The sequence below is a fragment of the Myotis brandtii genome, unplaced genomic scaffold (assembly GCF_000412655.1).
Source record: "Myotis brandtii unplaced genomic scaffold, ASM41265v1 scaffold1105, whole genome shotgun sequence".
Lineage (NCBI taxonomy): Eukaryota > Metazoa > Chordata > Mammalia > Chiroptera > Vespertilionidae > Myotis > Myotis brandtii.
This window is the reverse complement of record NW_005353770.1, coordinates 1,313,791-1,325,408: the sequence shown is the minus strand read 5'-3', so window position 1 is coordinate 1,325,408 and position 11,618 is coordinate 1,313,791. Positions and strand designations below refer to the sequence as shown.

At 37.3% G+C, this 11,618-nt stretch overlaps 1 long non-coding RNA gene across 1 annotated transcript in view; it reads right to left on the bottom strand.

The window, feature by feature from the left end:
• Positions 1–3,911, bottom strand: part of LOC106727084 — a 10,820-nt gene extending 6,909 nt beyond the window's left edge. Inside the window, exon 1 of the long non-coding RNA XR_001363236.1 lies at positions 3,857–3,911. This is a non-coding gene — a long non-coding RNA (uncharacterized LOC106727084). The remainder of the gene's footprint in view (positions 1–3,856) is intronic.
• Positions 3,912–11,618: the final 7,707 nt, after the last annotated feature.

Here is an 11,618-nt window from a genome sequence, read left to right as displayed (position 1 = left end):
TCCGGCCGCTGCCGAGACAAACACCCAACACAAAAGAGGGGCCGCTCCCGTGTGGCGCGGACCCAGCCCGGACACCCACTGGGTGATTAAAGTGGTGCTTTATCCGATGTCCGGGAAGGTGGCCGTCCGGAGCTCCCAGCTCGAGGACCAGGATAAACCCCCATCACCCTGTCTGGAGGTGCGAGGGCAGAGAGAATGAATGCAGAGGAGGCACAACAAAGGATCTGGCTGCCAGCGCCGGAAAAACAGAAAAGAAAAGAAAAAATAAGTGAGGGCCCAGGAAATGGCAACGCCGCATCTCAAGTCAGCCTTCCTGAAATCCAATAGGTAACAAAGGCCAACCCCGGCGCTTCTGAGATGAGAACAAATACGAGGATTGTATTTTAAACGCTTTAAGTGTGTAAGGTCGATTGTATCTCTATATCCTCCTGATACTCAACCTTCCCTTAATTAAATAATAATTTTAAAAAAGCATTCCTGCCAGCAAGGTTCCTGGACAAACACTGTCACCCTTACTTATGCGACTAACTCACTTTCCAGTCATTCGCTTCAGTGACTGAGTTAAACATTCAGTGCATGTTTCTCACATTTTACACTTCTTTTTAAAATAGCAGCTCCCCTAGGAGGCTGCAGCAGCAATGGCCTCTCAGTCTTCTTCCTGCTTCATTCATACCTGACAATCTTTGCTTCTGTTGAAAAGAAAACTTGGCTGAACAAAGTCAGTTCTGGTCTATTCACTCTAGGCAGTCTTACCTTTCTTGAAAAGGTGGAGAGCGATAAGGGCTGAGGTTTCCTACTAAATATACATCTCTGCCAGCGATAATTAGATTAGACACAAATGTAAGATTTACTACAGGGCGAACCACTTTCCTTAAGCAGGCTGGCAGAGTTTGCACTGGGCTCAGCATCAGCGGCAGGGTGCAGGGTGGAAATGACCTCATTTACGGGAGCATAGGATTTTGCAGGCTTGATGAGACAGGGGTTTTTCTTATTTGCCTCTTCTTTTGGTCGTTTAAAATTTTTTCCTCTTTGGCCCAGAAGTCTAAAAGTACATAATTTTTTTTGTCCTGCACACCTCTTCTTAAATGTCCAATAATCACTCCTTGACTGTTCTACCAGAACGTTGGTCCCCCTCTTCAATGTGTTGCTTTCCTTCTGTGTTGGTCCAGATAGCCTATTAGGACAAGCAGCAAAAATTAACATGCTGAGTGTTCATGGTGGGGGGCGGGGGGCGGGGTTCATTAGGAGGTAAGACACCATCACAATGCTTTTTGTTTTGAAGTTGCTTCTCCTCAAGTTCTGTAGAACCTTGTGCATGCTCTTTGCTTTCGTAAGGAAAACTAATAGAATCCAAATGAGATCTGTAGCTGAATGGATTCCTCTTTAATATTAACAATACTTGACAGATTGCTCTAAAAGTGAAATTTTCCATGCCCAGAATGGCTTCTGGGCATGATAAAAATCACAGTGTTAGAGCTGAACAACTAATCTTACGCCTGTTTTACAAGCAGGGAGGAGGAAAGTAGAGACAAAGAGGAATACAAGCCAAATGTTTTCCCTAAAAACGTTCCCCCAAATTCCATTCAATGACCTCCACTTACATCTCCCTTGTGAGAAATGGGTCACATGTCCACTCTTAGCTGCAAGGAAGGCTAGAAGGTGATTATTTTACTCTGGGAACATTGATCGCTACTCTAAACAAAATCAAGGGTTTGTTACAAGGAAAGGGAGATAGCAGGTAGGTAACTGATAATTTTATGTTCTGGGAAATGACTGGTTTTGAATAAAATGGTATCTAACCCTTCCAACTCTTTTTTTAAATATATTTTTATTGATTTCAGAGAGGAAGGGAGAGGGAGAGAGAAAGAGAAACATCAATGATGAGAGAGAATCATTGAACACCTGCCACCCACTGGGGACCAAGCCTGCAACCCAGGCATGTGCCCTTGACTGGAATCGAACCTGGGACCCTTCAGTCCTCAGGCCAACTCTCTATCCACTGAGCCAAACCAGCTAGGGCTAACCCTTCCTACTTTTAATGCTAAGACCTCTAGGATCCCTTCACCATAGGGCAACATTAGCTGCCACTCTTTCCCACTCTTTTCTGTCCACTTGATCACTTTCTTCTAGGAAATACTCCAGGCAAAATTATCCTTATCGATTGCTTAGATTCCTACCCAAGAAGAAGTTGGGGGGATTGGAATGGCTCTTAGAATCAGCTGCTGCAGTGGCAGGAAGGAGAACTGCCTGAGTCCAGATCCATGTCCAGAAGTTAGAACCCAGATAGGGTCCTGAGCATTTACTCAGATGCCTGGTGGCATTTACCACGCTTCAGTGTTGTCAGTGTGCAAAGAGCACTATGGAGCAGTAAAGACCTTTCAAAGATGACAGGCATATAAAATGAAGACCACATTAAAATTTCCCCTGAAATTGCACTTCAAAGACACAGGGTAAGACAGTTAATAGGTGCCAAACAAAAGATGCTTTAGTTTTTCTCTTACTTCCAAAAACAAAATAAGATTAATATCATACAGATTAATGTCAAACTTCACTCCACAAAGGAAACAAAAATTTTAGAAGATTAATTCATATTTCTCAAAAATCATGAAATTAACATAACACATGCTGCTTCATGAAAGACTTCCTCACCTAAGAGAAAGATGGTTAATAGAGGGATTATGTCATGTGTGAATTTTTCACAATGAGAAGACTAGCATATATATTTTAAACAATATTTTTAATTGATTTCAGAGAGGACGGTAGAGGAGGAGAAAGATAGAAACATCAATGATGAGAGAGAATCATTGATCGGCTGCCTCCTGCATGTCCTACACTGGGGATTGAGCCCACAACCCGGGCATGTGCCCTGATTGGGAATTAAACTGTGACCTCCTGGTTCATAGGTTGATGCTCAACCACTGAGTCACACCGGCTGGGCTAGACTAGCAATAAAGGGTCACATGCTGTGGGAAATCTGCTAATTTCCAACTTCCATGTAAACGACAACACTTTCCAATACAACTGCTCTACTGCCATGGCAATTATAGAAATAATTGTAACCAGACCCACAGCTTTGACTTCATTTTCATCCACAACACCCTGTTTTCTCTATCTAATGGTAATCAACATAACACAATAGTTTCAACAAATAACATTAACAAAATATACATTTTAAGTTTTTTTTAAACTGTGGACACAGACAATAATTGCATTTTGAAGGTTTAGCAATTGAAATCTATAATGATCAATGTTTAGCAGTTTAATGTAAGAATTAGAGACTAGAATAATATAAAAAGACCTTGGTTTTAATAAACCCTCAAATTTACTTCAATAGTTTTTATTTGAAAAGTATCAACATAAAATGTAGCATTCTGACATAAATGCATCCTAACACCTGAACCCAGAGTTGTAATTTAAAATACCATTTTTTAAACAGCTGCATTGAGGTATGATTTACATTTCATTAAACCCACCAATTGTTAAGTGTACAGTTTAGTGATTTTTATTAAATTATGGATTTGTGGAATCATCTCACAATCCAGTTTTAAAACTTTAGAATATCTCGCCATTTGTTCATATTTTTAAAAAATTTTCTTAGCTCTGCTCTATAGCTTTTAGTGATCAGATATATTACACTTGTTAAGTGTGTTGCTAAGTATTTTATTATTGCGAATGAAACTGATTTCTTTTTTTATTTTTGGGTTGGTCATTGCTTTTATATAGACACTAGAGGCCCGGTTCACAAGTTAGAAACATCGATGAGAGAGAGCGATCAGCTGCCTCCTGCACGCCCCCCCCCACTGGGGATGTGCCTGCAACCAAGGTACATGTCCTTGACCGGAATCGAACCTGGGACCCTTGAGTCCGCAGGCTGACGCTCTATCCACTGAGCCAAACCGGTTCAGCTGAAACTGATTTCTTAATTTATTTTTGGGTTGTTCACTGCTTTTATATAGACACTATATAAGGCCCGGTTCACAAAATTCTGCCTGGGGATCAGGCCTAAACCGGCAGTCGGACATCCCTCTCACAATCCAGGACCACTGTCTCCTAACTGTTAAGAAACAATATTGGCAGACCATTGACAAGGTTTGGGGGCAAGGTGTTATGTGGATAGATTTCTTGGAATAAGCATAAAAATGTTGTGTGGCATGAGTATTCACCACAAACAATCCTTGAAATGCAAGTTCTTAATGATGAGTCAAACAGTCATCTGGTTGTGGTTCTAGCTTGGCAACAAGGTCTTGCAAGACTGTAAGATGGTCCCAGAGGATAGGATATATTATCTGGACCAAGAACCAATATTATGCTCTCCATAACAAACATGTTTGAGTCTAGGAACCAAGGGATAGAAGTGAGTGATGCTTCTCAACACCAAGTGACACATTTGCAATTTTTTATGTTTTCCATCTTTGAGACTAGAGTATACTAATTGAAATTTTTTAATACTTAAAAGACTACTTCCAACAGAAAACAGGGAGTATGACAAAAGTTCCACTGAATTAGAAACTGAGAATAGCACCTAAACATGTCTGGCCCTTTATAGCACTTGGTGAACTGGTGGAAATGGAGTTAAGAGTGTGGTGTGAGTAGCGAGCCCCTGACTAACAGGGAAATAATAGAGCTTCCTGCCTTCTTTCGGATGCCACCTTTGCTAAGGTCACACTAAGTGTCCTCCATCAACTCTCAACTTTCAAAAGCCAGGTCAAAAATTACCCTCTGTGCAGTCTTTTCTGATATGCTTAGACAGAGCTATTTAGCATATCCTTCATGCATAAGCTCACAGAGCAGCCACAGCTCTTTCACACGATATTATAACTATTTGTTTACATGTCTATGGCCCTCAGTACACTGCAAACTTCTGACCAAGAACATTCATAATTTCAAGAACTGCAAACTTCAGCAAACTTAAAGAACTGCACATTTCTGACCTAGGAAGTTGACTGATTTTAACAAAATATATTCAATGCATGCTTTGGCTAAGATTATTAATACCTACTATGATACTTGGCATAGAGAAAACTCTGAATATATCTTGTTTAAACTAATTTAATTAATAAGCTTCTGCAATACCTATACAGAAATTAAAAGTGTGAGGAAGTTTTAGTTTGGGAGAAATGCCAAAGTTAAGATTTGTATTGGGAATCCAGCATAAAGAGGATTGACCAAGGTTTTTGGTTTATGTAGTTTCAATAGGCTCGGTGTTGTGTACTGGACTACTTCTCTCTGATAGGTATCTGGAATCTTCTGAACCCAGCCCTATGTTGGAAACAAAGCAGACACTCATTAAATGTTTGCATAATAGATGAATAAATGAATGAGCATATGTATAAACTACAGAGATATATATATACATATATATATGTACAGATATATATATATAGATAGATATAGATATATAGATATATAGATATATATAGATATATATATAGATATATATAGATATATATAGAGATCTATAGATATAGCTAAGAATTGCATAATGAGCTGTATCTTGCAGTATTGCAAAATTCATTTATTCCAGTAGATTTTATTTGTAGATCTCTTATCATATTACAGATACACCTCAACTTATAATGGGTTATGTCCTGATAACCCCATTGTAAGTTGAAAACATCTTAAGTAAAAAATGCTTTTAATACTACACTGTAGAGCAGTGGTTCTCAACATTCCTAATGCCACGACCCTTTAATACAGTTCCTCATGTTGTGGTGACCCCCAATTTCATTGTTACAAATTGAACATAATTAAAGCATAGTGATTAATCACAAAAACATTATGTAATTATATATGTGTTTTCCGATGGTCTTAGGCGACCGCGGTGAAAGGGTCGTTCGACCCCCAAAGGGATCGCGACCCACAGGTTGAGAACCACTGCTGTAGAGTATGGGCTGTTTATCCTCATGACCAAGTGGCTGACTGGGAGCTTGCTGCCACTTCCCATCAGGAAGAGAGAGTATCATACCACACATTGCTAGCCCAGGAAAATATCAAGATTCAAAGTTTGAAGTTCAAATCTTGTCATGCACCATCTGTATCTGTAACTAAAGAAGTTTTACTGCCCTAACCGGTTTGGCTCAGTGTGTGTGCAGGAGGCAGCTGATCAATGTTTCTCACTCATTCATGTTTCTAACTCATATGGATCTCCCTTCCTCTCTGTAAAAAAATCAATAAAATATATTTTAAAAAAAGAAGTTTTACTTTTTCCTTTCCGATCTGTATGCTTTTGATTTATTTGTCTTGCCTTATTACTCTGGTTAGATACCTCCAGTACAATATCAAATAAAAGTGACAGGAGTAGACATTCTTGCCTTATTCCCAGTCATAGGGGAGTATTCAGTCTTTACCCATTAAGTATTAGGTTAACTACATTCTATAAATTTTGATATGCTGTCTTTTTGTTAGAAATATTCAAAATCCCCTTGTAATTTCAAAATTATCCCAAATTTCTAAGTATTTCCAGATTTCCCATATTTTTTTTATGTTGATTTCTAATCGAATTCTGGCTTGAACAGAGACCATTCTTTGAATGATCTCAATGTTTTAAAAATAATGAAGCTTTTTTATGCTCTAACATGGGAGTGAGCAAACTCTTTCTGCCTCAGTGAGCTAGTAAACATTTTATACTTGCGGCCATACAGTCTTTGACTACTCAACTGCTGTTATGGGATGAAGGCAATCATCAACAATAGGTAAATAAATAAACATTTATTTACAAAAATAGGCAGCTGCATAAGCATGTGAAAAGATGCTCAACATCATTAGTCATTAGGTAAATGCAAATCAAAACCACAATTAATATCATTTCACATACCCATTAGAATGGCTATAATTTTAAAAAAATTTAATGTATTGGTGACAATAGAGAGAAATTAGAACCCTTGTACATGGCTTGTGGGAATGTCAAATGGGTGCAACCACTATAGGAAACTGTTCAATGGTCCTTCAAAAGCTAAACATAAAATTACTATATGACTCAGCAATTCCACTTCTAGGTATATACCTAAAAAAATTGAAAACAGGGTCTCAAATAGATACTTGTACACTAATATTCACTGCTGTGTTTTTCACGATAACCAAAAGATACAAACAACCCAAGTGTTGATCAATAAATGAATGGATAAAAAAATGTGGTATATACAAATAATGGAATATTGTTAAGCTATAAAATGGAATGAACTATGCTATAGTATGAATGGAATTTGAAAACATTATTTTAAGTGAAATAAGCCAGACACACAAGAACAAATATTGTATGACTTTACTTATATGAAATATTAGAATAGGTAAATTCATAGGGACAGAAAGTAGATTTAAGGGATTGAAGAGAATGAGGAATAGAGAATTATTATTTAATAGGTACTGATTTTATGCTTGGGATGATGAAAAAGTTTTGGGTATGGATAATGGTTGCACAATATTATGTAATTAATGCCACTGAATTGCACACTTAAAAATGGTTTAAAAGGTTTTTTAAAAATTAGGTGGCTGGGAACCAGACAAGTGGCTTGTCTTAGCTGGTTGGAGTGTTGTCCTATACACCAAAAAGATTATGGGTTTGATTCCCTGTCAGGGCATATACCTAGGTTTTGGGTTAAAGCCCCAGCCGGGGCATATGGAGGCAATCCATGGATGTTTCTCTCTCTCTCTCCCTTCCCCTCTCTCTAAAGTCAATACAAATATAACCTTAGCCAGGCCGGAATGGCTCAGTGGTTGAGCGTTGACCTATGAACCAGGAGGTCATGGTTCGATCCACAGTCAGGGCCCATGTGGGTTACAGTTTTGATCCCCAGTGTGAAATGTGCAGGAGGCAGCTGATTAGTTATTCTCTCTCATTACTGATGTTTCTATCTCTCTCTCCCTCTCCCTTCTTCTCTGAAAGCAATAAAAAATATATTTAAAAAAATATCCTCAGGTGAGGATGAAAAAGAAATTAGGTAGCTGGCCCTTGGGCTATAGTTTGCTGACCCTGACCTATTATATGATCTGTTTAGGGGTAATACTCCCTGTGTGCTTAAAAAGAATATGTATTCTGCTGTTGGATGGAGTGTTCCATGAATACCAGTTAGCTAAAGTTGTTTTTCCATGTCTTATGTCTTTGTTCTTCTGTTCCTCCTTTATTGTCTTTTTTGTGTTAAATATTTATTAGTATACATATTAGTATATGTATATGTATTTTATTTTTTTTTGCTGACTTTTAACAAAATTATTATTTTTAAATAGTTACTCTAAGGACTAAAATATAACTTTTAACTGATCCCAATCTACTTTAGATTTATTCTGCCAAAATGTAGTAGTTCCAGTTCTCCTCCCTCATTGTCATGCATATTACTTCTACATATGTTATAAATGCAACAATATAGTCTTATAATTATTGCTTTACACAATCTAACAAAAATGCATGTTTTTAAAGAAATTAAGAGAAAAATATATGTATAGTATTTATTTACTCATAAATTTATAATTTCTGGTGCTCATCATCTCTAATTATTTATAGTCATTTCCTCTCATTCTGAAGATATCCTTCAGTATCTCTTGTAAGACAATCTGTTAACAATGAATTTCTTCAGTCTCTTAATTAATCTGTAAATCCAAAACAATTGCAATAAAATGTTCAAGTGAAGGGATTAAGCAAAAATAAAACACCATATATTCTATATAATAAAAGCCTAATATGCTAAGTGTCTGACTGTTCATTCGACCATTAGACCAGGGGCAGATGCTCTGACTGGTAGGTTAGCTTGCTGCTGGGGTCTGGCCTATTGGGACTGGGTAAGACGTGCAGGACATGCCCTGGAGCTCTCCTACGGTTCCTCCCCTGTGCCCTCTCGCAATCTGGGAACCCTCGGGGGATGCAGAGAGCCAGTTTTGGCCCGATCCCCACAGGCCAGGCTAAGGGACCCCACCAGTGCATGAATCCATGCACCAGGCCTCTAGTATATTTATAACACACAGACACAGTGGGGTGATAGCCAGAGGGAAAGAGAGTTAGGGGGTAAGTGGATGTGGGCAAAGGGGGGAAAATGGGGACATGGGAACAGAAAGAGACTTTGCTTGGGATGATGAATGCATGATGCAGTGTGCAGATGATGTTTTGTTGAGTTGTACAATTGAAACCTATGTAGTTTTCTGAACCAATGTCACCCCAATAAATTCAATTAAAAATAAATAAAATTAATTCAAAAGATGAATGCACACAAATGCCCAAGGCAATTTATAAAAGAACAATGTTCTAGCAAATAGAAAAATGAAGCCATAATAATTAGAAAAATTGGTATAAGAATGGACAAATAAATCAATAAAACAGAAAATCTAGAAAAAAAACTCATGATTAGAATTTACATGATTTATATTCACCTACTAAATAATAACAGTGACATTTTCAATTAGTGATGAGAGCATAGGTCAAATGGTGATGAGAAAACTTCTGTACATCAAAGATACCAATGTTAAAAGAAATGAGACTGGGAAAAAGTATTTGCAACATATACAACAGATAAAGAATACATTTAAGAATATATAAAGACATATGTAATACCCTTTGTAATACTTTTAGCAATATAAAAAAAAGAATATATAAAGAACTTCTTATAAATCAATAAGAAAAAAACAAAAACCTAATAGAAAAATGGATAAGGGATAAAAACAAAATATTTGAAAATGGGGGAAAACAAATGACCAATAAGCATGAAATAATGCGCGACCAATAAGCATGAAATGATGCGCAACCATAACAGTAACAAAGGAAACAGAAAACAATGAGACCCCATCATTCATTCATCAGGTTATCAGCAATTTAAAAAATCGATAGTACAAATTTTGATGTTGTTAATCCTCACCCAAGAATATTTTTTCCATTGATCTTTAGAGAGAGTGGAAAGGAGGGGGAGAAACAGAGAAACATCAATTTTGATTGGTTTCCTCCCACACGTGACCTAGCCTACAAAGGAGATACCTACCCTTGATCAGAATCAAACCCTGGACTCTTCAGTCTGCAGAACAATGCTCTATCCACTGAGCCAAACCGGCTAGGGTGATAATATACATTTTTAAGAGTGTGAGGAAATGTCTGTAGCTTTAAGAACTTTTGGTTTTGAGTATTGATATAGCTATTTTGGAGGGCAATTTGGCAACAGTGTCTAAAATGTTAAATGACTCAGCAATTTCACTTTTCAGTATCTGTTGGAAGAAGCATCCTTCAAGGAGATATATATATAAATAATGTTAATTGTAACATTGTTTATAATGGTAAAAAATTTGAAGCAATTTAATTTCCACTAATTAAGAAATGTTTGAATAATTTATGTTGTATCTATATTTTGGACTTCATATAAGAATACAAAATGTGTGTGTGTGTGTGTGTGTATGTGTGTGTGTGTGTGTGTGTGTTGAGAAAGAGGAGAAACAGAGGAAGGCACAGAAAATATTTGGAGAAATAATGGCTAAAACTTCCCAAATTTGATGGAAAACATTAATCTACAGATCCAAGAACTCAATAAACCCATAGAAAGTTAAATACAAAGAGGTTCACACCTAGACACAAGCAAGTGGCTGTGTCTTCCCACTGTTTCCTCACACAGCATGAGAGGTGAGAGAGCTCTCCAGGGTCTCCTGATAGGTGCACTAATCTCATTCTTGAGGGCTCCACTGTCACGACCTAATGACCTCTCAAAGGCCCACCCACTTTCTGATACCACTGTGGTTAGGATTCAAAATACATGTCATAGGGGTCATGTCTTCACAAACATGAATTTTTGAGGAGACACACTTAGTCTATAGTAATATCCTTCACGTGTATATTGCTAGTAAGTTTGAATGCTATAGTTTTTGTCTGTTGATCTTGTTTCTGGTTGCCTTGTTGGATTTTTTAAATTATTTCTAATAGTTTTCATATTTAATTTAGTAATAGAGCAAATGACATTAATATTTTTTTCCAATTTTGAACATCTCTGGCATAAATCCATCTCTGGCATAACTCTATTAATACATTACTGAGTGTGATGTAATAACAAGTTCTTCAGCATTTTTGCTCTACTGCCTACATTTGTCCCATCTCAGTACTTCCTGGTGGCCTAGGGCTCTTCCTGTTCCCTGAATCTGCCCTTTCTGAGTCTGTAGCACATTGGAAGTTGTTCCCATTTTTAGGTAGTAGCTTATCTCTGTTAACATTATTCCATCTGCTTTGCATATTTCAGGATGTCTTATAATGCTTTCTGGCTCACACAGTATCTATTTCTTTATTAAAATACTGCTATTAATTAAAAAAGAAAGAAAAAAGCAAAAAGCATATGATCTGTCATATCTAGGAATTTGGGATGGAGGGGCAGGAACCTTTGCAGGGGCTTCAGCTTCCTTCTTATCCCAAATCCAAGACTGATGCCATTTTTAGGCTCCTGTTGGAACCTGATCATTTCTAGTATTCTCTGATCTGTTGAAATATCACCAAACCAACCAAACCAAACAAAAAACAAAATAAAATGAGCCACATCTACCTAATGTCCCCTCCTTTTTTAATAATGTGCTTTTTGGTTGAATTCCATAAAATGTTAACTATTAGGAAAAAAGGTGGCACATTAGCCAAAGTTGTCTGTAATGTAGATATGTCACATTATACCTGT